General features: G+C 37.4%; 1 protein-coding gene and 1 pseudogene across 4 annotated transcripts in view; one reads left to right on the top strand and one right to left on the bottom strand.

The window, feature by feature from the left end:
* The window catches only part of OPHN1 (oligophrenin 1), a 729,824-nt gene that overhangs the window by 553,718 nt on the left and 148,171 nt on the right, over positions 1–27,935 (bottom strand). The gene's annotated exons all lie outside the window — the stretch shown is intronic.
* On the top strand, positions 24,285–24,415 carry LOC123851838 (U2 spliceosomal RNA; annotated as a pseudogene).

A 27,935-nucleotide genomic window follows, 5' to 3' on the forward strand; every position in this document is an offset into this window, starting at 1 on the left:
TTCAGGGTGGTATGCCCAGACAAATGCTTTTATTTTTGGTGAATAATTTTGAATTTTATTATATGAAAGTCTAATGAACGTATAAAACTAAATCACATTTAGCTAGCCTTTTGACAAATTATCTTTAGTGAAATTTTTAAAATATGACCTTCACCAAAAGGTACAGCCAAACTCTCCAGCCTTGCTACTCTGAGTGGTTCTCAGAGCAGAATCATCATCACCAGGGAGCTTTACGGAAATACACATTCCCAGGTCAAACTGCAGACTTACAGAATCAGAAACTGCATTTTCATATACTTCATACGTCCTTTAAAGTTTAAGGGGCACTCCTCCCACTAACTAAAGTAACACATTAGACTATCTTCTAGGGACGCTCAAACTTTTGGTTATTTTTGCTTCCCTTTTCCTATTTCTTCTTTAACTCCATATCTTCATCCTCCTCCACTTTCACATCTATCAGATACATAGCCTTATGAGAGTTTTTACTCTCAGACTAACAGAAAGGGAGACAATGCAAACAATAACATCTATTCCTTTCAATAAAAAGCTAAGACGGTTAGGCACAAACACAACAGAACATGTTCAGACATTGGGTTGGAAAAGATTAACCTGCCTAGAATTTTATTGTCCTCTTGCCTACATCACATTTACAGAAGAGCTTATTTTCAGTATTTAGATCCTTGACCCTTTAAACACATCACTGGTGAGGAGGAGCCAGGGAGAGGAGGAGGAGAAGCAGAAGAGAAGGAGGAGGAAGAGAAGGGGGAGGAGGAAGAGGAGAAGGAGGAGAAAGAAGAAGAGGAGAGGAGCAGTGGCGCAGCTAGTTAGGCATCTGACTCATGATTTTGCCCCGGGTCATGATCTCATGGGTACTGGGATTGAGCCCTGTGTCAGGATCCGTGCTCAGCGGGGAGTCAGCTTGAGAATCTCTGTCTCTCTCAGCTCCTCCCCCCACTCGCTCACACTCTCTCAAATAAATCTTTTAAAAAAGAAGAAGAAAGGTTTGACAAAGAGTAGGGACTACAGACCAACTTACCATGCCTTCTCAAATTTCCACACTTTGGAGTAACATTTTCTACATCAAATCTGGTACACATAAATGTAAGAAGAACATGCACACCCTGTTTTCCATATGTCATCATAAAGAGAACACAAAACTGGCTCCATGGCTGGAAAACAATCACTTTCCTCTGGCCTCCTTGGCCAGTAGCAGAAAAGGACAAGCTCAGAATTCCCCCATGTGCTTTCTGTGTCACTCAGGGAAATTAAATAAGAATATTCATTATATTGACCTTTCACAAATACCTGGATTCCTTCAGTTTTTTCTTAATACAAACAAGGTACACTTAATAATCACTCCTCTTTTAGAACTATTTGAACATTTCAGAAACCACAAATATTATGATTTTTTACATTTATATTATTTTGTAAGTAAAAGCATGGGGTAAGAAAGAAGTTGCATTCATTCCCATTTTCATTATTTGCACCAACTTCTCCAGACCTCAGGCCTGATTGAAAACACTACTTTACATTTGCACAGAGCTTGAAAAAGTTTACGAAGGACTTTCCATAAGCACTCTCATTTACTCCTCTTGAATACACAAAGATAGGCATTCCTATACTTACCTTATAAATAAACAAATAAAAAATAAGACAATGCAAACAAATCACATTCACAAATATGAACAAGCATAAATTTGCAGCTCTTGATCAAAAGAAGGTCTCATATAAATGGCCTCTGTACTAATAAGAAGAGTGTCAGGAATGAGTCCTATATTTCAGATAAATGAGTTGGGTAACTTTTGGACTCCAAAGAATCAATAGATAACATAGCAATCCTTGTTATCTATGGGGCACTTATTTCCTAATCAAAATAAAATTTACTGCATCACTCTATTGCATCGTTATTTTATCTTTCCTAATACTTCTGCATCCCTTTCGACCAAGCCTCTATCTCATAGGTGTTCAAGCTATCTTTGAGGGTTATCTCTACACCACATTCATATTCATCTGTCTTTTATAGTGTTTTTCACTCACTCATTCTACAGTGTAGCAGGATAGTATTTCTTACGCAACTGAAGCTTTCTGGGAAAAAGGTAAATTAAAACAAGACTAGTCAGGTAATTAATGTTGTATAGAAACCAATTTACTTATTATCACTATTATTGTCTATGGAATCATATGGAACATACTCTTATATCCAAATTACTTTGGTCTTCACAAAATCTTAGAAATTAATTGACCTGTAATTCATTTTTTTTTTTTGCTGAGTAGATTCCATTATATAAATATACCATAATTCATTCATTCACCTATTTATGGACATTGTGCTGTTTCCAGTTTTTCACTATTGTGAAGAACATTAAACATTCATATATCAATCTTTCTAAGACATGTATTTTCATTTACCTTGGGTAAATACGTAATGGTTTTTACATGGTTATGGGTTACAGGATTAGTTGAAAGTGAACCTTAAAACGTACAAAAAATGGTCAAATTACCAACTAACTCTACACCTTACAGAACTAGAGAAAAAGCAACAAACGATGCCTAAGACACACATTAGAAGAGAAATAATTAAAATTAGAGCAGAAATCAATGAATTAGAAACCAGAAACACAGTAGATCAGATCAACGAAACCGGAAGGTGGTTCTTTGAAAGAATTAATAAGATGGATAAACCACTGGCCAGACTTATCCAAAAGAAAAGAGAAAGGACCCAAATTAATAAAATGATGAATGACAGGGGAGAGATCATGACTAACACCAAGGGAATAGAAACAATTATTAGAAAATATTATCAACAACCCTATGCCAATAAACTGAGCAATCTGGATGACATGGAGGCCTTCCTGGAAACCTATAAACTGCCAACACTGAAACAGGAAGAAACTGACAACCTGAATAGGCCAATAACCAGCAATGAGATTGAAGCAGTGATCAAAAACCTCCCAAAAAACAAGAGTCCAGGGCCTGATGGATTTCTTGGGGGAATTCTACCAAACATTCAAAGAAGAAATAATACCTATTCTACTGAAGCTGTTTCAAAAAATAGAAACAGAAGGAAAACTTCCAAACTCATTCTATGAGGCCAGCATTACCTTAATCCCCAAACCAGGCAAAGACCCCATCAAAAAGGAGAACATTTCAGACCGATATCCCTGATGAATATGGATTCCAAAATCCTCAACAAAATCCTAGCTAATAGGATCCAACAATACATTAAAAGGTTCATCCACCACGACCAAGTGGGATTTATCCCCGGGATGCAAGGGTGGTTCAACATTCGCAAATCAATCAGAGTGATAAAACACATTAACAAGAGGAGGGAGAAGAACCATATGGTCCTCTCACTTGATGCAGAAAAAGCATTTGACAAAATACAACATTCTTTCCTGATTAAAACTCTGCAGAGTACAGGGATAGAGGAAACATTCCTCAAGTTCATAAAATCCATCTATGAAAAACCCACAGTGAATATCATCCTCAATGGGGAAAAGGTAAGAGCCTTTCCCTGAAGATCAGAAACACATCAAAGATGTGGACTCTCGTCACTATTGTTCAACATAGTACTAGAAGTCCTAGCAACAGCAATCAGACAACAAAAAGAAATAAAAGGTATTCAAATTGACAAAGAAGAAGTCAAACTCTCTCTTTTCGCAACGACATGATACTTTATGTGGAAAACCCAAAAGACTCCACCACCAAATTACTAGAACTCATACAGCAATTCAGTAATGTGGCAGGACACAAAATGACAGCACAGAAATCAGTTGCTTTCTTATACACTAACAATGCAACTGTAGAAAGAGTAATTAGAGAAATGAGTCAATTTACAATAGCACCAAAAACCATAAGATACCTCAGAATAAACCTAAACAAAGAGGTAAAGAATCTATACTCTAAGAACTACAGAACACTCATGAAAGAAATTGAAGAAGACACAAAAAGATGGAAAAATATTCCATGCTCATGGATCGGAAGAATAAACACTGTTAAAATGTCTAAGCTACCCGGAGCAATCTATACCTTCAATGCCATCCCGATCAAAATTCCAATGACATTTTTCAACGTGCTGGAACAAACCAACCTAAAATTTGTATGGAATCAGAAAAGACCTGGAATCGCCAAGGAAATGTTGAAAAAGCAAAACAAAGCTGAGGGCATCACGTTGCCTGATTTCAACCTAAACTACAAAGCTGTGATCAGCAAAACAGCATGGTACTGGCACAAAAACAGACATACAGACCAATGGAAGAGAACACAGAGCCCAGATATGGACCCTCAACTCTATGGTCAAATAATCTTTGACAAAGCAGGAAAAAACATGCAATGGAAAAAAGACAGTCTCTTCAATAAATGGTGCTGGGAAAATTGGACAGCCACATGCAGAAGAATGAATCTCGACCATTCTCTAACACCATTCACAAAGATAAACTCAAAGTGGATGAAAGACCTCAGCGTGAGACAGAAATCCATCAAAATCCTAGAGTTCGAGAACAAAGGCAGTAACTTCGTTGAAATTGCGCACAGCAACTTCTTTCAAGATACATCTCCAAAACCTAGTGAAACAAAAGCAAAAATGAACTTTGGGGCTTCATCAAGAGAAAAAGCTTCTGCACAGCAAAGGAAACAGTCAACAAAACAAAGAGGCAACCCACAGAATGGGAGAAGATATTTGCAAATGACACTACAAAGGGCTGATTTCCAAGACCTATAAAGAACTTCTCAAACTCAACACCCAAAAAACAAATAAGTCAAAAAATGGGCAGAAGACACGAACAGATACTTCTCCAAAGAAGACATACAGATGGCTAACAGACACATGAAAAAGTGTTCATCATCATTAGTCATCAGGGCATTTCAAATCAAAACCACACTGAGATACCACCTTAGACCAGTAAGAATGGCAAAAATTGACAAGGCAAGAAACAACAAATGTTGGAGAGGTTGTGGAGTAAGGGGAACCCCCTTACACTGTCGGTGGGAATGCACGTTGGTACAGCCACTTTGGAAAACAGTGTGGAGGTGCCTCAAAAATTTAAAAATAGAGCTACCCTATGACCCAGCAATTGCACTCCTGGGTATTTACCACAAAGATACAGACGTAGTGAAAAGAAGGGCCATATGCCCCCCAATGTTCATAGCAGCAATGTCCGCAATATCCAAATGGTAGAAAGAGCCGAGATGCCCTTCAACAGATGAATGGATCAAGAACATGTGGTCCATATATACAATGGAATATGACTCAGCCATCAGAAAGGATGAATACCCAACTTTTTTACATCAACATGGATGGGACTGGAGATTATGCTAAGTGAAATAAGTCAAGCAAAGAAAGTCAATTATCATAGGGTTTCACTTATTTGTGGAACATAAGGAATAGCATGGAGGACATTAGGAGAAGGAAGGGAAAAATGAAGAGGGGGAAATTGGAGAGAGAGATGAACCATGAGAGACTCTGGACTCTGAGAAACAAACTGAGTGTTTTAGAGGGGAAGGGGGTGGGGGGATGCATTAGCCTGGTGATGGGTATTAAGGAGGGCACATACTGCATGGAGCACTGGGTGTTATAAGAAAACAGTGAAGCATGGATCACTACATCAAAAACTAATGATGTATTGTATGGTGACCAGCATTACCTAATAAAATTAAATTAAATTAAAAAAATAAAATCTTTTTAGTAAAGCATTTCTGAGATACAATGTTATATTAGTTTCAGGTATACAACATAGTGATTCAACAACTCTATACATTATGCTATGCTCACCACAAGCATAGCTACCCTCTGTCACCATACAATGCTATTAAAATGCCACTGACTATATTCCTATGCCGTACCTTTCTTCCTGATGATTTACTCATTCCATAGCTACAAGCCTGTAACTCCCATTCTCCTTCACTCCTTCACTCATTTTGCCCATTCCCCTACTCACTTCCCCTCTGGCAACCACCAGTTTGTGTGTGCGTGTGTGTGTGTGTGTGTATCAGGGAAATATTTTCCTGATTTCCCTGATAGCTTTATTTCCCTGATAGCTAATAATTAATATATATGTATACATACGTATATATATATGTATACACACACACACCACATCTTATTTATTCATTCATCTATCGACGGACACTTGGGTTCCTTCCATATATTGTCTATTGTGAATAAAGCTACAATAAAAATCTGGTAAATGACTTTTTATTTTAATTTTAACCATTCCAATGGATGTGTGGTGGTATCTCACTATAGTTTTAATTTGCATTTTCTTGATGACTAATGGTGCTAAGTAGTTTATCATGAACTTATTGGGCATTTACAATATCTTTTTTTCATGAAGGGTCTGTTAAGACTCTAGCCAGTTTTTTTTTTTTCTTTTTAAAGATTTTATTTATTTATTTGACAGAGAGAGACACAGTGAGAGAGGGAGCACAAGCAGGGGGAGTGGGAGAGGGAGAAGCAGGCTTCCCGCGGAGCAGGGAGCCTGATGCGGGGCTCGATCCTAGGACCCTGGGATCATGACCTGAGCCGAAGGCAGACGCTTAACGACTGAGCCACCCAGGCGCCCCTCTAGCCAGTTTTATACTTGGGTTTTTGTGTTCTTATTGTTGAGTTATTGAGCTATAAGATTTCTTTATATATCCTGGACACAAATTTTTCTGTCATATATGTTATATATAACAGATTATATAATATATATGTATGATAGATTATATAATATACCTAATAGTCTCTAATAAATTAAAGCCTTAACAATCTAAGGATTCTCTGTTTAAGATAAAATATTGAATCTTGATAATACCAGTGTACTTTGTTGTGTATTAAGTAAACCTAATCAAATCACTCTCTCCCTAGCTCTGCTGTAGCACTGAAAACCAACAGTTTCACAACTATGATAGCTGCGAAAACCAACAGGTTCGCAGCCACCAGCTAGGGCAGAATGGGGTTGGAGTTTTACAAGGCTGCACTCTTACAGAACTATCACTATTTTTCTATTTTAACAGGTCCTTAACGTTCCATTCTTAAGTCTAGTCTCTGTTCTAACAAAGCTCATTCTTTGTAAACAGTGCTGTTTTGGGGGCATTTGTGAAAAACAATCATCTCAAATTTTTAAAAAATTGTGGTAGCCCAAGGCAATGTAAAAGTTGGAGTTATCAAGAGGTTGACCAAAATATTTACTGTGATATTATGATTTATAAGAAATATATATTTGATCATTCAGATGACCAGAATGCATTTCTCATATATAGTAGGTCTTCATCCACCATTCCCAGCTCACAGCTCCCAAAACCCTTGAAATTTTCTCTGATGAGAGCCATAAAATTGTCTTTTGTTAGGTTAATCGCATGATTTTGGACCACACCTAAAAATGGGGACTGGTTGCCAGGAGAACTAACCATGTGATTAGAGCACTGGAACTCTCATTCTCACTCCCCTGACCTCTGTGGAGGAGAGAGAGACTAGAGGTTGAATCAACCACCAATGGCCACTGATTTAGTCAATCATGCCTATGCAATGAAGCCTCCATAAAAACCTAAAAGGAACTTCCAGGTTAGTAAACATGTAGAGAAGTGGGGAGAATTGTATGCTCAGACAGTGCATGGAAGCTCCACACCCTTTTCCCATAATATGCCCTATACATACCTTCTATATGGCTGTTCTTATGTTATATCCTTTCATAATAAGCCTGTAATCTAGTAAGTAAAATATTTCATTGAATTCTGCGAGTCATTTTAGCAAATTAATCAAACCTAAGGACATTGTGGGAACCTCTAGTTTATAGCCAATTGGTCAGAAGCACTGGACTTGTGATAGACATCTGAAAGTGGTAGCGCAGTCTTGTACAACTGAAACCTTAACCTGCATAATCTGGTTTCCAGGGAGATAGTGTCATAGTTCAGTTGAATGGTAGGACATCTAGCTGGTATTCAGAAAATTGCTTGTTAGTGTAGGGAATCTACTCCCAAAAATACATTGGAATTGGGTCCAAGATCACAAAATGCTTCATAAAAAAATTAGAGAATGACAATTTGGAGAATGACATGTGCACAGGCCCTATGCAAAGCTACAACCTATCCCTAAGAATCTAGAAAGACATGTGCATGTGAAGGAATGTGTGCACACCTCAGACTGTGTGTGTCTATGTCCATGAAAGACTTGAGATGGCCCTAATCTCTCACTTCTATCTGACCTTGAGGCCCTGAACAAGAAGAGAAAATGGTAGGCAGAGTTGTGAACTGACTGGCTGAATGTTGGGGGCATGCCATAACATACACCAACAAAGCCCTTCACCAAAGGCTGGGAAACTTGCTGATTCAAGATATTCCATGGAATCCTTGTCCAGTCAGTAGGTGATCACTAAGCTAACCTACCAAAGACTTCAGGGGCTACACACAACAAAAAATAGACTTTAATACAGAATTAGTTCAAGAAGTCAATAAACAAGGAAACAACACACACACAAACCATGGGGAAAGAGGTTCTCATTTCAAGAACTGTCACATTATATGATATTAAATGTAAACGTTTCAACAAGAAATTAGGAGACACACAGAAACAGGAAACACTGGCTTTATATACTAAAAAAAAATGTAATCAACAGAAACCGTCCATGAGAAAGCCCAGACATTGGACTTACTACACAAAGATTTTAAATTAGCTATTCTAAATATATTCAAAGAATTAAAAAAGAACCATATCTAAAAAAACTAAAGGACAGAATGAGAACAATGTCTCACCAAATACAGAATACCAATAATGAGTTGGAGAATATTTTAAAAGAATCAACAAAAATTCTGTCATTAAAAAATACAATAATAAACATGGAAAATTTACTACACAAGCTCAAGATTAGAACTGGGCAGACAGAAGAATCAGTGAAGCTAAAGACAGGTCAACTGAGATTACCAAATCTATGTAACAGAAAGAAAAAAGAATTAAGAAAAATCAACAGATTCTCAGAGATCTATGAGGCACCATAAACATAACAACACACAAGATGGGAATCCTAGAATAGGAGAGGAAGATGAAGAAAGAGTATCTGCCACACTTGATAAAAATAAAAATCATCTTAACTCCCAACAAGCTCAATACACACCTAAAGGAAGATAAACTCAGATATACATACCTAAAAATATCACAGTCAACTGCTGAAAGATAAAGAAAGGGGACAAAATCTTTGAAAAAGGCAAAAGAAAAAGACTCATCATGAACAAGGAATCCTCAATAAGATTAACAGTGGAATTTTTCATCAGGAATCATGAAGGATCAGACAAAGTAGCATATTCAAAATGCTGGGGTGGAGGGAACTATCAAGATAATGAGTAAGGGACAGGAGAGGCTAGGAAGAGAAAGACAGGTAGGGAGCTATATGACTAGGCTCACAGAAATCCCAGATGTGAAGAAATGTTATAGATGAGATATTAAACAGAAAGAAGGGAAGGTAACAAATCCACTATCTTCGTTCTAAATGTTGACAGTATAGTCTCATGATATTTACAAATCCACCATGTTGTTCTAAATATAGACAGGATATTCTCATGATATTTACAAACACACCACGTTTGTTTTTACCTGTTATTGACAAGAAATTTGCCAAGTTCCCTGATGGTTTTCTACAAAAGATTAACCATAAAAGCCCTCAGTGGCAACCCATTCAGGACCCCTCTCACTCTAGAGAGCTCCTTTCCTTTCCTCTCTCCTCTCCCCTCCTCTCCCCTGCCCTCCTCCCCTGTCCCCTCCCCTCGCCTTCCCTTCCCTCCCCTCCTCTCCTTTCTCTTCTCGACTTCACTTAATAAACTTTGACTTCACTTCACCCTTTTGTGTCCAGGAGATTCATTGTTCCACTCTGTGAGACAAAAACCCTACAACCCTACAATAATATTCTACATCTAGCAAAATTAACCTTCAAAAAGGAAGATATTCCCAGATAAACAAAAACTGAATTAGTTGCTAGCAAATCTGCTTTATAATAAATAGTAAACAGAGTCTACCAGGGTAAAATCAAAGAAAAATAAACCAGGATGTGGGAAGATAGTGTCAGAACAAAGAGACCCTAGGTTGGTCTAGTCCCATGAATACAATGAGATAACTATCAAATCATCCTAAATACCCAAGAAATCAACCTGAAGACCAACAGAACAAACTCCACAACTAAAGGGAGAGAAAAAGCCCCATTGAAGAAAGTAAGAAGTGGGGAGACATGGTTGGGGGAGAAATGGATCATGGGAGCTGCAGAGAAGGGTGAGAGACAGAGGAACACAGAAGGAGAATGTTTTCCCAAAGCCACTGACTGGGAAAACAAGAGGGCTGAGTTTCCTGAGTTTTTGCAACCAGCAGGGCTTAAAGTCTGGAGTTTTAAATGTCAGCAGGCTTGGCAGGTATGAGCCTGGAGGGAACTTCCCTGCTCCTGGAGAGAAGAAGACAGGCAAAAAAGGGGGAGACGGACAGCCTGGAAACAGCAATCTGAAAAATGCCTGGGACACACAGAGGGGAGATAATTCATTCTATTGTGAGTGCTTCCCTGAGAGACAGTGCTCACAGAGATGTTTCTCTGGGGACAAAACAACTGGCTGATCCCATTTCACTCCCCCCCCCCAGAGCATAAACACAGAGCCACCTGCAGGAAGCAGCACAGGGCCTACACAGGCTGCCTGACTTGATTACAATTCTCACACCTCTGTGCTCTGGCAGGACAACCCTGGTCAGTCAAGATTGCCTCAGTCCCGGCACAGCAGGATCCTCCCCCAAAAGTCCAGCACAATCCCCTACCCACACTCCATCTCTAAAGCATGGAGTATTAAAGGTCAGCAGGCTTGGCAGAATTAGAGCCCAAAGGTCACTGTGCTGCTCTTGGTGAGAAGTCAGTCAAAAAACCTTGAGGAGGACAACTTGGAAACAGAAATCTCAAAAACCCCTGGGCCACAAAGGGGGAAGACTATTCACTCTTCTCAGAGTGCTTCTCTAAGAGGTAGCCTTCAGAGATACCTTTTCAGGAACAAAGAAGCTGGCTAGAGCCATTTCCCTTCCCCCTCCAGCACAAATGCAGAGACCCTTGCAGGAAAGAGCTCAGGGCTGACACAGCTGCCTAACTTGCTTATACCAACTCTCAGACCCCGGCACTTTGGTGGGACTGCCCTTCTCCATCAAGTTTGACTCAGTCCCAGCATGGTGGGCCCTTTCCCCAGAAGATCAGCAGAAACCCCTGCCCACGCCATGTCCCCTGACCAGAGCTCCAAATGCTTCAGTTCTAGATAAAGTAGGATCCACTCTCTTTGCAAGAGCAGACCACAGCAAACCTAGTTAAGACTTGCCACACTCTGACCAAGGACCAAACACTGCCCACTGCAGGCAAGGAGAGATTTACTGATGACTGGTCTGAAGGATAGAGCAGACAAAACGTAACAACAGAGCACAGGAGCACACACCAGAAAGACACCCTGAAGTGCCAAGCCATGGACACTACGTGATCACTGCTTCATAAAGCCATTACTCTCAAGAACAGGAAACAGAACAGGCTTTTCTAACATAGAAAAGAAGACAAAGACTTAGACAAAATGCTAACATGGAGTAATTTATTGCAAATGAAAGAATAAGATGAGGCCTTGGCCAGAGTTCTAAGCAAGGCGTATATAAGTAACAAGACTACTAGAGAATTTAAAGCAACAATCATAAGGATACTCACTGGACTTGAGAAAAGAATGGAAGGCAACAAGGAGAATTTTACCTCAGAGATAAACAATGCAATAACTGAGACTGGAAACAAACTTAATGCAATGAACAGAAGGCTGAAAGAAGAATTATGAAACACAAGAATAGACTTGGGGAACTCAATGATTCCATCAAATGTAGTAACATTCATATTACAGGAGTCCCAGAAGAAGAAGAGAGGAAAAGGGAGGCAGAATATTTATTTGAGGAAGTAATAGGTGAAAACTTCCCTAATTTAGGGAAGGAAAGAGACATCCAGATCCACGAGGCAGAGAGAACTCCCATCACAATCAACAAAAGCAGGCCAACACCAAGACATGTTATAAGTAAATATAGTAATAAAGAAAAAAACTCCTAAAAGCAGCAAGACAAAGGAAGTACCTAACTTACAAAATAAGAGGCATAAGGCTAGCTTCAGCCCTCTCAACAGAAACTTGGCAAGCCAGAAGGCAGTGGCATGATAAATTCAATGAGCAGAATGGAAAAAAAATCTATAGCCAAGAATAGTCTATCCAGCAAAGCTATCATTCAGAATAGGAAGAGTTAAAGAATTTCCCAAACAAAAACTAAAGGATTTCATGGTCACTAAGCCAGCCCTGAAATTAAAGGGGACTCTTTGAGTGGAAATGACAGGCCAAAACTGACAAAGACAAGAAAGGATCACAAAAATCTCCAGAAACAATGACAAAACAAGTAAAACAGCACTAAATACATATCTATCAATAATTACTCTGAATGTAAATAGACAAAATGTTTCACTCAAAAGATATAAGGTGTCTTCAGAATGGAAAAAAAAAAGACCCTATATGTGGCTTATCATTTGAGACCTAAAGATGCCTGAAGATTAAAAGCAAGGGGATGAAGAAACATTCATCATACAAATAGACATCAAAAGAAAGCCACTGTAGCAATACATATATCGTACAAACTAGACTTTAAAACAAAGACCGTAACAAGAGACAAAGAATGGCACTATATAATCATAAAAGGGAAAATCTAACAATTGTGTTTATGCACCCAACATGGGAGCACCCAAATATATAATACAATTAGTAACAAACATAAAGGAACTCATTCACCATAATACAATTATAGTAGAGGACATTAACACCCCACTTACATCAATGGACAGATCACCTAAAGAGAAAATCAAAAAGGACATAATAGCTTTGAATGACGGGCTGGACCAGATGGACTTAACAGATATATTCAGAATATTCCAACCTAAAGCAGCAGAATACACATTCTTTTCAAGTGCACATGGGTCATTCTCCAGAACAAATTGCATATTAGGTCACAAAACAATACACAATACATATAAAAAGATTGACTCACACCACGCATTTTTTTCTGACCACAACACTATGAAACTTAAAGAGATCCACAAGAAAAAATTTGGAAATATCACAATTACATGGAAGTTAGACAACATAATGCCATACAATAAATGGGTCAACCAGGAAATCAAAGAAGAAATAAACAAAAAAAAAATATGGAAACAAATGAAAATAAACACACAACGGTCCAAAACCTTTGGTATGCAGCAAAAGCAGCCCTAAGAGGTAAGGATATAGTAATACATGACATGCCTACCTCAAGAGCTAAGAAAAATTTCAAATAAACAGCCTAATTTCATACCTAAAGGAGCTAGAAAAAAGAACAAATGAAGCCTAAACCAGCAGACAGAAAGACGTAATAAAGATCAGAACACAAAGAAATGTGTTCTATATGTGTTTCTATAGAGAAACTAAAAACACAGCAGAAAACATCAATGAAACCAGGACCTGTTTTTCAAAAAAATTTTAAAAGTTGATAAACCTCCAGGGGCGCCTGGGTGGCTCAGTCATTAAGTGTCTGCCTTCGGGTCAGGTCATAATCCCAGGGTCCTGGGATCCAACCCCACATCGGGCTCCCTGCTCCGTGGGAAGCCTGCTTCTCCCTCTCCTGCTCCCCCTTGCTTGTGTTCCCTCTCTCGCTGTGTCTCTGTCAAATAAATAAATAAATAAAATCTTTAAAGAAAAAAAGTTGATAAACCTCCAGCCACACTTAACAAAAAAACAAAGGCCCCAAATAAGTAAAATCACAAATGAAAGAGGACAAATAAGAACACCATGGAAATAAAAACAATTATAATAGAATATTATGAAGAACTATATGACAACTAATTGGACAATTTGGAAAAAATGGATAAATTCCTAGAAACATAAAAATTACCAAAACTGAAACAGGAAAAAACAGAAAACTTGAACAGACTGATAACCAGCAAAGAAATTAAATCAGCAATAAAAAAATCTCCCAGCAAACAAAAGTCCAGGGCCAGGTGGCTTCATAACACCTATTCTTCTCAAACCAATCCAAAAAATAGAAAAGGAAGTGAAACTTCCAAATTCATACTAAAAAGCAAGAATTATCCTGATACCAAAACCACATAAAGATTCCACTAAAAAAGAGAACTACAAGGCAAGATCCCTGATGAACATAGATGCAAAAATTCTCTATCAAATACTAGCAAAGAGCATCAAACAATATATTAAAAGAATCGTTCACCACGGTCAAGTGGAATTTATTCCTGTGTTGCAAGTGTGGTTCAGTATTTGCTTATCAATCACTGTGATACCTGACATGAATAAAAGGAAAGATAAGAACCATATGATCATTTCAATAGAAGCAGAAAAAGCATTTGACAAAGTACAACATCCATTCATGATAAAAACCCTCAACAAAGTAAGTTTGGAGGGAATAAACTGCAACATGATAAAGACCATATACTAAAACCCACAGGTAGTATCATCCTCAATGGGGAAAACCTGAGAGCTTTTCTCCTACAGTCAGGAGCAGGACAAGTATATCCACTATCACCACTGTCATTTACATTGAACTGGAAGTCCTAGACACAGCAAGCAGACAACAAAAAGAAAAGGCATCCAAATCGACAAGGAAAAAGGAAAACATTCACTATATGCAGATGACATGATACACCACATAGAAAACCCAAAAGACTCCACCAAAAACTTGCTAGAACTGATACAGAATTCAGTGAAGTTACAGGGTACAAAATTAACATACAAAAATCTGTTATATTTCTAAACACCAATAATGAAGCAGCAGAAAGAGAAATTAAGGAACCAATCCCATTTACAACTATACCAGAAACCATAAGATACACAAGAATAAACCCAACCAAAGAGGTGAAGGATCTGTACTCCGAAAATGATAAAACACTGACGAAAGAGATTGAAGATGACACAAAGATATGGAAAAGCATTCCATGCTCACTGGTTGCAAGTACAAATATTGTTAAAATGTCTCTAGTACCCAAAGCAATCTACACATTTAATGCAATCCCTATCAAAATACCACCATCATTTTTCACAGAGCTAGAACAAACATTCCCAAGATTTGTATGCAACCACAAAAGACCCTGAAAAGCCAAAGCAATCTTGTAAAAGGAAAGCAAAGCTGGAAGCATCACAATTCCGGACTTCAAGTTCTATTACAAAGCTATAGGGATCAAGACACTATGATACTGGCATAATAATACACACATAAATTAAGGGAACAGAATAGAAAAGCCAGAAATTAACCCAAAATTATATGGTCAGTTAATCCTTGACAAAGCAGGAAAGAATATCCAATGGGAAAATGACAATCTCTTCAAGAAATGGTGTTGGGAAAACTGGACAGCAACATGCAAAAGAATGGAACTGGACCACTTTTGTACACCACACACAAAAACAAATTCAAAATGTATGAAAGACCTAAACGTGAGATGGGAAACCATCAAAATCATAGAGAACACAGGCAGTAACCTCTTTGACATCGGCCCTAGCAAGATCTTTCTAGATATGTCTCCTGAGGAAAGGGAAACCGTTCTAGCAGTTTTTTGGTGGAGTCTTTCGTTTTTCATATACAGTATCATGTCATAGTGCAAATGGAGAAAGTTTTACCTCTTCCTTGCTGATTTGGATGCCTTTTATTTCTTTTTGTTGTCTGATTGCTGTGGCTAGGACTTCCAGTACTATGTTGAATAACATTGGTCTTGTTTCTGACCATAGAGGAAAAGTTCTCAGTTGTTCCTCACTGAAGATATTAGCTGTGAGTTTTTCATGTATGGCCTTTATTGTTCCCTCTAACCTTACTTTGCTGGAGGTTTTTATCATGAATGGATGTTGTACTTTGTCTAATGCTTTTTCTGCATCTATTGAAATGGTCCTTATGCTTTCTTTTATTAATGTGGTGTATCACAGTGATTGATTAGCAAATATTGAACCACACTTGCAACCCAGGAACAAATCCCACTTGATCAGGATGATTGATTCTTTTAATATATTGTTTGGATTCTGTTTGCTAGTATTTTATTGAGAATTTTTGCATACCTATTCATCATGGATATAGGCTTATACTTCTCTTTTTAGTGGAGTCTTTAGTTGGTGTTAGTGTATGGATAATGTTGACCTCATAGAATGAACTTGGAAGTTTTCTTTCCTTTTTTTATTTTTTGGAATAGTTGGCGAGGAATAGACATTAGGTCTTCTTTAAATGTTTGGTAGAATTCACCTGTGAAGCCATCTTGTCCTGGACATTTGTTTGCTAGGATTTTTTATTACTGATTCAATTATTTTGCTGGTTATCAGTCTTTTCAAGTTTTCTATTTGTTCCTCTTTTGTTTTGGTAGTTAATATGTTTGTAAGAATTTATCCATTTTTTCCGGTTTGTCCAATTTGTTGCCATATAGTTTTCATAATATTCTAATTGTATTTCTGTGGTGTTGGTTGTTATTTATCCTCTCTCCTTTGTGATTTTATTTATTGGGGTCCTTTCTCTTTTCTTTTTGTAAGTCTGATAGACACTTAACAATTTTATTAGTTTTTTCAAAGAATCAGCTTCTGGTTTCATTGATCTGTTCCATTGTTTTTTAGTCTGTATATCATTTATTTCTGCTTTAATCTGTATTATTCTTTTCCTTCTGCCAGTTTTAGACTCCATTTGTTGTTCTTTTTCTACCTCCTCTAGGTGTAAGGTTAGGTTCTTTATTTGAAATCTTTCTTGCCTCTTGAGGTATGCATGAATTGCTGTATCTTTCCATCTTAGGACTATTTTTGGTGCATCTCAAAGATTTTGGACCATTGTGTTTTCATTTTCATTTTTTTTATGTATTTTTAAATTTCTTCTTTAATTTCCTGGTTGCCCAATTCCTTCTTTAGTAGCATGTTGATTAACCTCCATGTATTTATTATGATCCTTCCAAACTTTCTTGTGGTTGACTTCTAGTTTCATAGAATTGTGGTCAGAAAATATGCCTGGTACAATCTCAATCTTTTCTGTACCTGTGGAGGCCTGATTTGTGACCCAGTATATGATGTATTCTGGAGAATGTCCCATGTGCACTTGAAAAGAATGTATATTCTGCTGCTTTAGGATGGAATGCTCTAAATATATCTGTTAAGTCCATCTGGTCCAGTGTGTCATTCAAAGCCATTTTTCCTTGTTGATTTTCTGCTTAAATGATCTGTCCATTGTTGTAAGTGGGGTGTTAAAGTCCCCAACTATTTTTGTATCATTATCAATGATTTCCTTTATGTTTGTTTTTAATTGTTTTATATATTTGGGTGCTCCCATGTTGGGTGTATAAATATTCACAACTGTAAGATCTTCTTGTTGAATTGTCCCTTTTTTATGATATAGTACCCTTTTTCATCTGTTGTTTCAATCTTCAGTTTAAAGTCTAGTTTATCCAAAATAATTATTGCTACTCTGGCTTTCTTTTGATGTCCATATGCATGATAAATGTTTTTCGCATCCACTCACTTTCAATCTCCAGTTGTCTTTAGGTCTCAAATGAGTGTCTTGTAGGCAGCATATAGAGGTGCCTTTTTTTTTTTAAATTCATTCTGATACCCTTTATTCTTTTGATTGGTACATTAGTCCATTTACAGTCAGAGTATTTATTGATAGATATGTTTTTAGTGCCATTTTATTACTTGTTTTGTCATTATTTCTGGAGATTTTCTATAATCCTTTATCTTTATAACTTTTGGTCTTTCCTTTCCATTCAAAGAGTTCCCCTTAATATTTCTTGCAGAGATACTTTACTGATCACAAACTCCTTTAGTTTTTGTTTGTCTGGGAAACTCTTTATCTCTCCTTCTATTTTGAATGATAGCCTTGCTGGACAGAATATTCTTGGCTGCAGATTTTTCCATTCAGCAGGTTGCATATATCATGCCACTCCCTTCTGGCTTGCAAAGCTTCTGTGGAGAGAGGTGCAACTAGCCTTATTTGTCTTTCCTTGTAAGTTAGGGACTTCTTTTGTCTTGCTGCTTTTAGGATTTTTTTCTTCATCACTATATTTTGCTAATTTAATTGCAATATGTCTTGGTGCTTGATGGGAGTTCTCTGTGAGCTGAATTTTTCAGCTATTATTTCTTCAGATAAATTTTCTGTCACCTTTTCTCTATCTGCTTCTTCTGGGGCTCCTATAATACATATGTTATTATGTTTGATGTAGTCACTGAGTTCCCTAAGTCCATTCTCATGTTCCATAATTCTTTTTTCAGTTTCATTATTTTCCATTATTTTATCCTCCATATCATTTATTTGTCCTTTTGCTTCTACCATCCTTGTGTTCATTACAACCAGTCTGATCTAAATCAGATTACTGCATTTTTCATTTCTGACTGATTTTTAACTCTTTTATCTCTGCAATAAGGGCCTCTCTGAAATCTTCCATTCTTTTCTCAAGCCCAGTGAATATTCTTAGGATTTTTTGCTTTAAATTCTCCTTCATGCATATTGATTATATCTGTTTCAATTAGATCTCTGGCCATGACTTTATCTTGTTGTTTCATTTGGGATGAATTTCCCCATCTTGACATTTTGTCTAAATCTCTGACTTCTTTGTGTTAGAAAAGCCTGTTCTGTTTCCTGCTCCTCAGAGTAATGGCTTTATGAAAAAGAGGTCATATACTGTCCAGGGCCTGGCCCTTGAGGAATTGTCTCTGGTATGTCCTGCATGCACTCTGTGTTGTGTTTTGGCTGCTCTGTCCTTCAGGCCAGTTATTTACAGAGGCTCTCCTTGCCTGCAGTGGGCAGTATTTGGTCCTTGGCCAGAGGGTGGAGAGTTTAACTAGGTGTACTGTGGTTTGCTTGTTAAATGAAACTTGATACTACTTCCCCTAGAACTGAAGCCTTGCAGAACTCTCTGGTCGGGAGATATGGTGTGGGCAGAGGTATCTGCTGGACTTCTGGGAGAGGGGCCTGCCATGCTGGGCCTGAGGCAAACTTGTCCAAAAAGGGCACTACCAGCAAAGCACAGGGGTGTGTGACCTGGTGTAAGTGGGTCAGATAGCCAGTGTGGGTGGCTCTGTGTTTATGATGAGGGGTGGGGGTAGGGAGAATGGCACTAACCATCTCCTTTGTCCCTAGAGAGGCATATCAGTGAATACTGCCACTCAGGGAAGCATTCCAAGAAGAGCCAGTAATCTCCCTCTGTGTGTCCAAGGCATTTTTCACATCACTGATTCCATGCTGTCTGCCTCTGGGTTGTTTGCTTTCCTTTTCTCCAAGAGCAGCGCAGTTCCCTTTGGGCTTTATCCCAGCCAAGCCTGCTGACTTTTACAACTCTAGGCTTTAGGGAATTGGTGTGGGCAGGGACCTGCCTTCATCTTCTGGGGTAGAGTCTTGCCATGCCAGGACTGAGGGAAGTTTTATGGAGAAGGGCAATCATGCCAGAGTGCAGGGCCATAGAACTTGGAGCAAGCAGGCTAGGCAGCCAAAGTAGGGGCCAAACTGCCCTTTGCAGGTGGCTCTCGGTATAGTCTGAGGCGTGGGGGAGGGAAATGTTGCCTGCTATCTCCTTTGTCCCTGGAGATACGTCCCTGTGAATGCTACCTCTCAGGCAAGTGCTCCAAGAAGAGTGAATATCTCCCCACTGTGTGCCTGAGGCATTCCTCAAATCACTGTTCCCCTTCAATCTGTCTCTGGCTTATTTGCCTGCCTTCTCTCCCTGAGTAGTCTAGTGCCCTAAGGGCTCTATCCCAGCCAAGCCCACTAACCTTTAAAACTCCATGCTTCAAAGCACCCCTGAGTGCAAAACCTCAGAAAAATCAGCCCCTCTCATTTTCCCAGGCAATGGCTCTGGGGAAGTGTTCTCCTTATACATTCCCCTGTGTGCTCCTCTCTCCCTTGCCTTTCTCCACAACCAGGTCTCCCTCCCCTCTGTAGTACCTGCGATCCCTTTCTCCTCCAAAGCACCTCTCTGCACTTCCTACCTTCCTCCATGTGGCCTCTTCTCTACCTCTAGTGTGGAGTCAGTCTTCAGGCTGACTGCTTGGGTATTCAGAATGATTTGATAATTATCTACTTGTGTTCAAGGGAATAGAGGAGTCTAGTGTCCTCCTACTATACAGCCACCTGAGTTGCTCCTCTCCCTATGGCTACTACTCATACCACAATAAACTGAGCAACAAAAGGGTCTGTGCAGAAAGCTAGAAAGGCCAATACAAGAACCATCACCCTCTCTGTCCAGTACACACATAGTGTTAGCTCCTCAAGGCCAAAATGTTATCACTCTTTAATAGGCTCATACTTTGTTGCCTTGTTTTTTAGATACGCAGGCAGGCAGCACTCTTTATTTAAAAGAACTCTTCCCATTTCTTATAACTACTTGCTAGTAACTATCTGGGAATTCTGGTGATAGCTTCCCAGACATTGCTCTCCTATCAGTCTAGAAATTGTACCATTTTTAAAAACCTTTATTCTTCCTAGTCAACTTAGAATAACCCTCTTCAGCAACAATTTGGTGACCCTCTTGCCCCTGCCTGTTCTATCATTACCAGTCTAGCAGAGCAATGTCAGGATAATTTAAAATGCAAATAAATGTCATACTATAATGTCCAAAATGTGTATGGTATGTTTTAACTATATAATATGGAAAGAGTTTATATGCATTTAATGTAATGCACAAGCAATTATGCTATCCTCTTAAGAGTAAATCTGTAACTATTCTGTAATAACTGTCTCACATAATTTCTTTTCTAGATAAGATTTGCAATTTTTTTGAAATTGAGAAAATAACATTTAAACTAATAAAGTTGAAACTGTCAAAAAATGAGTTTGTTTTTTTTTACAAATCTATTAGAAATAATAAGGGTGAAAGGTAGTGACTGTATATGAAAAGTAAGGAAAACAGAATGTATTTTTTAGATAAGGAAAGATAAAAAGGACATGGTAGTGAAGTTGGCAAAGGAAAAAAGAATGTAATTTTGTCCTACTAAAGTAAAATAATTGTTCCAGGGGCGCCTGGGTGGCTCAGTCATTAAGCGTCTGCCTTCGGCTCAGGTCATGATCCCAGGGTCCTGGGATCGAGCCCTGCATCGGGCTCCCTGCTCAGTAGGAAGCCTGCTTCTCCCTCTCCCACTCCCCCTGCTTGTGTTCCCTCTCTCGCTGTGTCTCTCTCTGTCAAATAAATAAATAAAATCTTTAAAAAAAAAATAAAATAATTGTTCCAGGAAAAAGATAGGACAAACCTAAATAGATATAGAAAGCTGTAAAATGTTCATGGAAAAGAAACTTGGTGAAAAGAATTATATGTATGATCAAGTTGGCTACAGATTGAATTGTTATTATAAGGGTTTTAAAATTAAGCCTTGGGGCGCCTGGGTGGCTCAGTCGTTAAGCATCTGCCTTTGGCTCAGGTCATGATCCCAGAGTCCTGGGATTGAGCCCTGCATCGGGCTCCCTGCTCGGCGGGAAGCCTGCTTCTCCCTCTCCTACTCCCCTGCTTGTGTTCCCTCTCTCACTCTCTCTCTGTCAAATAAATAAAAATAAAAATCTTTTAAAAAAATTAAAAATAAAATTAAGTCTTAATACCCATAACATATTTATGTAAAACTAAAAATTATCTTTTACCTGTTAAAAGGACAAAGCTTTCTTGGAGTACTGAGTTGCTTTGATAAGATATCGTGAAAGGTTTTCTTTATCTTTCAAACTAATATATTTTAAAAAGATTTTGTATTTTATCAAAATAATTTCCTGTACAACTATGTAACCCTTATATTTGTCCTTGAAATCTTTTTTTCTCTTCTTTAAAGATTTATTTATTTTAGAGAGAGAGAGCAAGTGAGCATGACTGGGAAGGGCAGAAGGAGATGGAGAGAGAATCTCAAGCAGAGTCCATGCTGAAGGAGAAGCCCAAAGTGGCGCCCTTGTCTTTGAAATCTTCTATTGTCACAGTGGTCAAATAGATAATTAAATACTGTTTCATAATGATCTGTGATCCTATTTGGTCAAGTATTCCAAAAATTTTGATATTTTTAACAAACTTCCCCAAATCAAATTCTAGTATACTTTTTTTTTTTTAAGAATTTATTTATTTATTTGACAGAGAGAGACACAGCCTGAGAGGGAACACAAGCAGGGGAAGTGGGAGAGGGAGAAGCAGGCTTCCCGTGGAGCAAGGAGCCCGATGTGGGACTCGATCCCAGGACCCTGGGCCTGGGATCATGACCTGAGCCGAAGGCAGACGCTTAACAACTGAGCCACCCAGGCGCCCTAGTATACTTTTTTTGTAATTTTTTTTTTTTAATTTGAGTATACTTGACACACATATTACATTAGTTTCAGGTGTACATAGTGATTCAACAAGTTTATACATAATTACGCTTTGTTCACCACAAGCGTAGCTACCATCAATCTCCATACATAGCTATTACAATATCATTGACTATATTCCTGATGTTGTGCCTTTTATTCCCATTATTTATTCATTCCATAACTGGAAGTCTGTCTCTCCCACATTTCTTCACCCATTTTGCCCAACCCCCACCCCCATAACTTTGTGAGTTTTAGATGGCCCCTGGAACTTCTCAAAAGATTTGTTCCCTCTCCTTATAAAAAAATGAGATGTTACAATAATTATGATTACCTAATATGTTAATTTACATAGGAAGCATTTCAAAAAGTAATACTTCTTTAATGTTCTATTTGTACAGGAATATATTCTAAGTGTTCTAGAAATAATGTAATATTCCTAAAATCCTGATATGTCCTGGTATAAAGATAATTCTAGTTATTATCATGAAATGGTGCGCCACAGAAATCACCGAATCTGCTTGTCACTTGCATCATAATGAACTCGCTTCAGATCTCTATTTTTTTAAGTCTTTTGTCATTTATGGACAGTTATGGTTTTAAGTGCTTTATCTTCAAAGAGATTTATAATCTAAAACACAGGTTTTGATAAATTTAAGATCCTAACACTGAAGCGGGTAAGAATTTCTCAAACTCTAAATGGAAACAGATTTCTTCAATGTTTTGTTTTCCAGATTTATAGGACCCCATTTTCTCCTCTCCTTTAAGCTATTTATAACTTACAACTTGGTAAAGCATATCTTTACAACAAAGGTTGAAGTCTTTATCTTTTTCTCCCTACCTTATCCCTCTAGAATTCTGAAACTCTTCTAAATATTCTTATTTTCCATGACAATGTGTATATTTGCATAAGTTCAATACAAGTCTGTTCTCCTTGTAACAGGATGCCCAATGCACCTAGCCATTGATTACTTACTGAACAAGGAGGCATGTAGGCATGTATTTAATAGTAATACCACCTGCTGCACATGGATAAATTTCTCTGGGAAAGCAGAAACGTAATTGCATAAAATCAGAAAACAAGCACATTGGCTGCAGTGAATTTCACCTAAAAACCCCAGGTCTTTTAATCTATTTAACTGGTTACCTTCAGGTCTGGGCACTTGGTTTAGAATTATCATATAAACTGTACTTATCATAGTACTTTCAATCCTTTTTTATATAATTATTTTAAAATTTGTACCTATTGCCTGTCAAATTTCTGCAAAAATAATGCACTAAATAGGATGATGGTAGTTCAGTGTTTTGAGATGATCTCCAATGCTTATGACCTTGATAAGATATATACTTTAGATGGGAAGTACATGAATGTTCTCTCTACTACCCTTCGTTGTTACTTAAATGTGACCTCAATGGTTTCCAGTCATTACACACTAAACTGGTTTCATTATGTTTTTTATACTACTCTAATTTAATGATTCTTAAATGCATATCCAAACTTATTCTTTCTGCTGTACCCAGCTCAGTCACATGCTTTATGATTTGCCACATGACCATGCTTGGCATTACTAAAATTCACAAAGTGGACAACCCATATGAATCTACCTTCTAACCTAGGATACCAGAACAGGATCACTAATGTTCCCATCCAAGGTATAGGAGGAAACCAGAGCAGGTATTGAAGACCACTCTGGCAATGAGGGGTCAAACGTTGACCTGTGATGTTTTACAGAGGAGATATCTCAATCAAAAGGGGGACATGTAAATCTGTTTAAAACCTCTGAACATGAGACTTTATTTTAGGACTAAAAACTTCATCCTGCTTTTTTGAAATAGGGACTACACTGAACTATTGAAGTGGGCAGAAGTATATGACTGAACACAAGACTGTTACACCAACATTCTTGAAAAAAATTAGACACTCTGCACATATATTTTCCTAGTAACAGACATAGGGTACCCAGAAAACCAGTGAGTGTAAAATGTAATTATAATCGCTTCTCAGCCTTTTGGCTAAGATCAAGTGTAGTAAAATGTAATTATATCTTCCAATTATAATCTTTGGAAAACAACTTCCATGCATTTCCTAATAACTCCACAATTTAATAATGAAGACCCCTGACTTTTACTCTTCAACAGGACACATTTGTGATGCTACCTGAATCTATACTCCCTGAACTGCAATTCTAAGACCCCCAAATAAATGCTTTTATTTCAGTACTTCCTCTTTTCTTGGCTGACAACAAAAAAAGAGACATACAATATTTTATTAGTTTCTGCTGTAGAACACAGTGATTTGATATTTATAAATATTATGTAATGGTCACCACAATAAGCCATTACCATATATCACAATACAAAGTAGTTACAACATTATTTACCATATGCTCTGTATTGTAAATTACATCCCCTTATCTTACTTATTTTATAACTGGAAGATCATACATTACATTTAGTAGTCATGTCTCCCTAGGTTCCTTTTAGCTGTGACAGTTACTCAGTCTTTTCTTATATTAATGACCTTGACAATTTTAAAGAGCACTAGTCAGGTATTTTGTAAAATACCATCCAATCAGAATGTTCTGATATTTCTCTCATAACCTAGGGTTAAATATTTTGGGAAGCAAAACACAAAAGTGCCATTCTTATCACATCATATCATGGACACACACTATCAACATGACTTATCATTGCTAATGTTGACATTGTTTACCTGGATGAAGCAGTGTTTCTCAAGATTGTCCACACTAAAATTAGTGTTTCTTTCCTTTATTCTATACTGTATCTTTGGACGGAAAACACTGTGTACAGCCCACACTCAGACAGGAGTTATGCTCCACCTCCTAGAGTGCAGAATATCTACATAAATTATTGCCCAACTGATTTTTATCTAAAGTGTAAAAACTATTGATTGAAAGAAGGATAGCTTTTTCAACATAAAGTCCTCGAGTCATTAAACATGAGGTATAAAAAATACAAAAATTAACTCAATATAGACCATAGCCCTAAACCTAAAACAATAAATTTTTAGAAGAAAACTTGGAGAAAATCTTTAGGTCATAGTCCTTGTTAAAGGGTTCTTAGACTTGATACTAAAAGCATTATCTATAAAAGAAATATATCTATAAATCGAATTTCACCAAAATTTTAAAATTTTACTCTGCAAAGGACTCTGTTAAAGAGGATGAAAAGACAAGTTATAGACTGGGAGAAAATATTTACAAACCACATATATCAGAAAAGCTTCACAGAATAGAGATATATAAAGAATAACCAAAATTGAAAACTAAATACAAACAATCCAATCAGAAACTGGGCAACAGATATGAAGAAATATTTCACTGAAAAGGACATATGGATTGCAAATCAGTACAAGATATGATACTCAACATCATTAGCTATTTGGGAAGTGCAAATTAAGGCAACAATGAGATATTGCTATATACTTATCAAAAAGTCTAAAACTGAAAATAGTGACAATATCAAAAGCTGACAAGGATGCAGAAAAACTGAATCTCATACACTACTGCTGCAAATGTGAAACTGTAAAACCACTATGGAAAACAGTTTGAAATTTTCTTAAAAAACACAATAAAACCCAGCAACTGTATTCTGGGGCAGTTACTCCATAGAAATGAAAATATATGCCTGCCCCAAATCCTCTACACAAATATTTATAGCAGCTTTATTAGTAGTCAAAACCTGGAGACAACCCAGATATCTTTCACCAGGTGAATGGTTAAACAAACTATGATATGTACATACCAAGGAATGCTATTCGGCAATAAAAAGGGACAAACTATTGATACACACAACAACTTGAAAGATTTTCCAAAAAATTGTTCTGAGTGGGAAAAAAAAAAAGCCAGTCTCAATAAATCATATTCTATATGATTCCATTTGTATAGCATCCTCAAAATGACAAGAAATATAGAGATGGATAACATATTCTTGGTTGCCAGGGGATAAGGATGGGTAAGTGCAAACACAAAGGGGTAGCATGAAGGAGATCTTTGTGGTAATGGGCTAGTTATATATCTTGATTGAAGTTATAGTCACACAAATCCACAAGTGTGATGAAATGCATAGGACTTTACATACACACTAAACCCGTATCAGTTTCCTGGTTTTGATATCGTATAATAGTTATTTAAGAAGTAGCCATTATGATAAACTCAATGAAAAGTAAAAGGAACATTTTTATACTTTCTTTGTAATTCTCTATGATTCCTTTTTTTAAAGATTTATTTATTTATTTGAGAGACAGCAGAGGGGAGGGGCAGAGGGAAAGGAGAGAGTCCCAAGGAGACTCCCTGCTAAGCGCAGAGCACAACACAGGAGCATGGCTCAGGACTCAATCTCACGATCCTGAAATCACAACCCGAGCTAAAACCAAGAGTCGGTTGCTTAACTGACTGCGCCACCCAGGCACCCTAATTTCCAGTGATTCTATAATTATTTCAAAAAATCTATTTTTTAAAAACTGAGAAAGCTATCCAATTATTTATTGGCCTGATAGCAAAACCAGGTTTAGCCACAGTGGCTTTCTTTCTGTTCCTTGAACTTACCAGAAACATGCACCCTTCAGGGCCATTAAAATTTCCCCCAGATATCTTTACTGAAATGTCACTTTACCAGAGAGCCTTCCTTATGAATTCTTATCTAAGATCGCATATACCCTACACACACATATATATAAACTCTATCCCCATTCCTGCTTATTTTTTATCATTAGCATTTGTCAATATTTAACATACTATATATTTAATTATCTTGTTTATGATCTGTCTTCTTCCTAGTAGAATATAAAGTTTAATGAAAGCAAGGATTTTTACCCACTTTATTCATTACTATCTCCACATTTATTAAAACAATACATGGAACACAATATGAAATTATAAATACGTGTTGAATGAGTGAATGATAAAATGTACATGGAAAGAAAATTCTAGACCAAACTCATTTATGAAGATAGATGCAAAAATCCTAAACAAAATATTGGTGTATAAGCAATGCATAAAAAAAGTCACTGTAAGAAGGAAATCCTGCCACATACAACAATATGGATGGACACTGAGGGCAATGGACCAAGGAGGACCAAGGAGCTGCGCAAATGCTGTCTCCACTTTCACATTATTACTTTATGTTAAGTGAAATAAGTCAGACAGAGAAAGACAAATACTTACGATCTCACTTACATGGAGAATCTAAAAAAAAAAAAAACCTCAGAAAAGGAGATCAGACTTGTGTTTTCCAGAGGCAGGGAGTAGGGGGTGGGAGCCTGGGGGAATTAGATGAAGGTGGTCAAAAGATACAAACTTCCAGTTTTAAGACCAATAAGTACTTGGGAGGCAATGTACAACACAAGAGACTATAGTTAACAGGGCTGTATGGTATATTTAAAAGTTGCTAAGAGAGTAGATCCTAAAAGTTCTTATCACAAGGAAAAAACATTTTTTCTCTTTTTTATACATACAAGGAAATGGATGTTATGTAAACTTATTGTGGTATTCTTTTTGTAATATAGGTAAATCAAGTCATTGTGCTACACATCTTAAATTTATGCAGTGCTGTATGTCAAATATATTTCAATAAAACTGAAAAAAGTCACTATATAGCATGTTCAAGTAAGGTTTATTCTAAG

This window comes from Mirounga angustirostris, unplaced genomic scaffold (assembly GCF_029215605.1).
Source record: "Mirounga angustirostris isolate CCGP_5_RB_7025 unplaced genomic scaffold, mMirAng1.0.hap1 SCAF_11, whole genome shotgun sequence".
Classification (NCBI taxonomy): Eukaryota; Metazoa; Chordata; class Mammalia; order Carnivora; family Phocidae; genus Mirounga; species Mirounga angustirostris.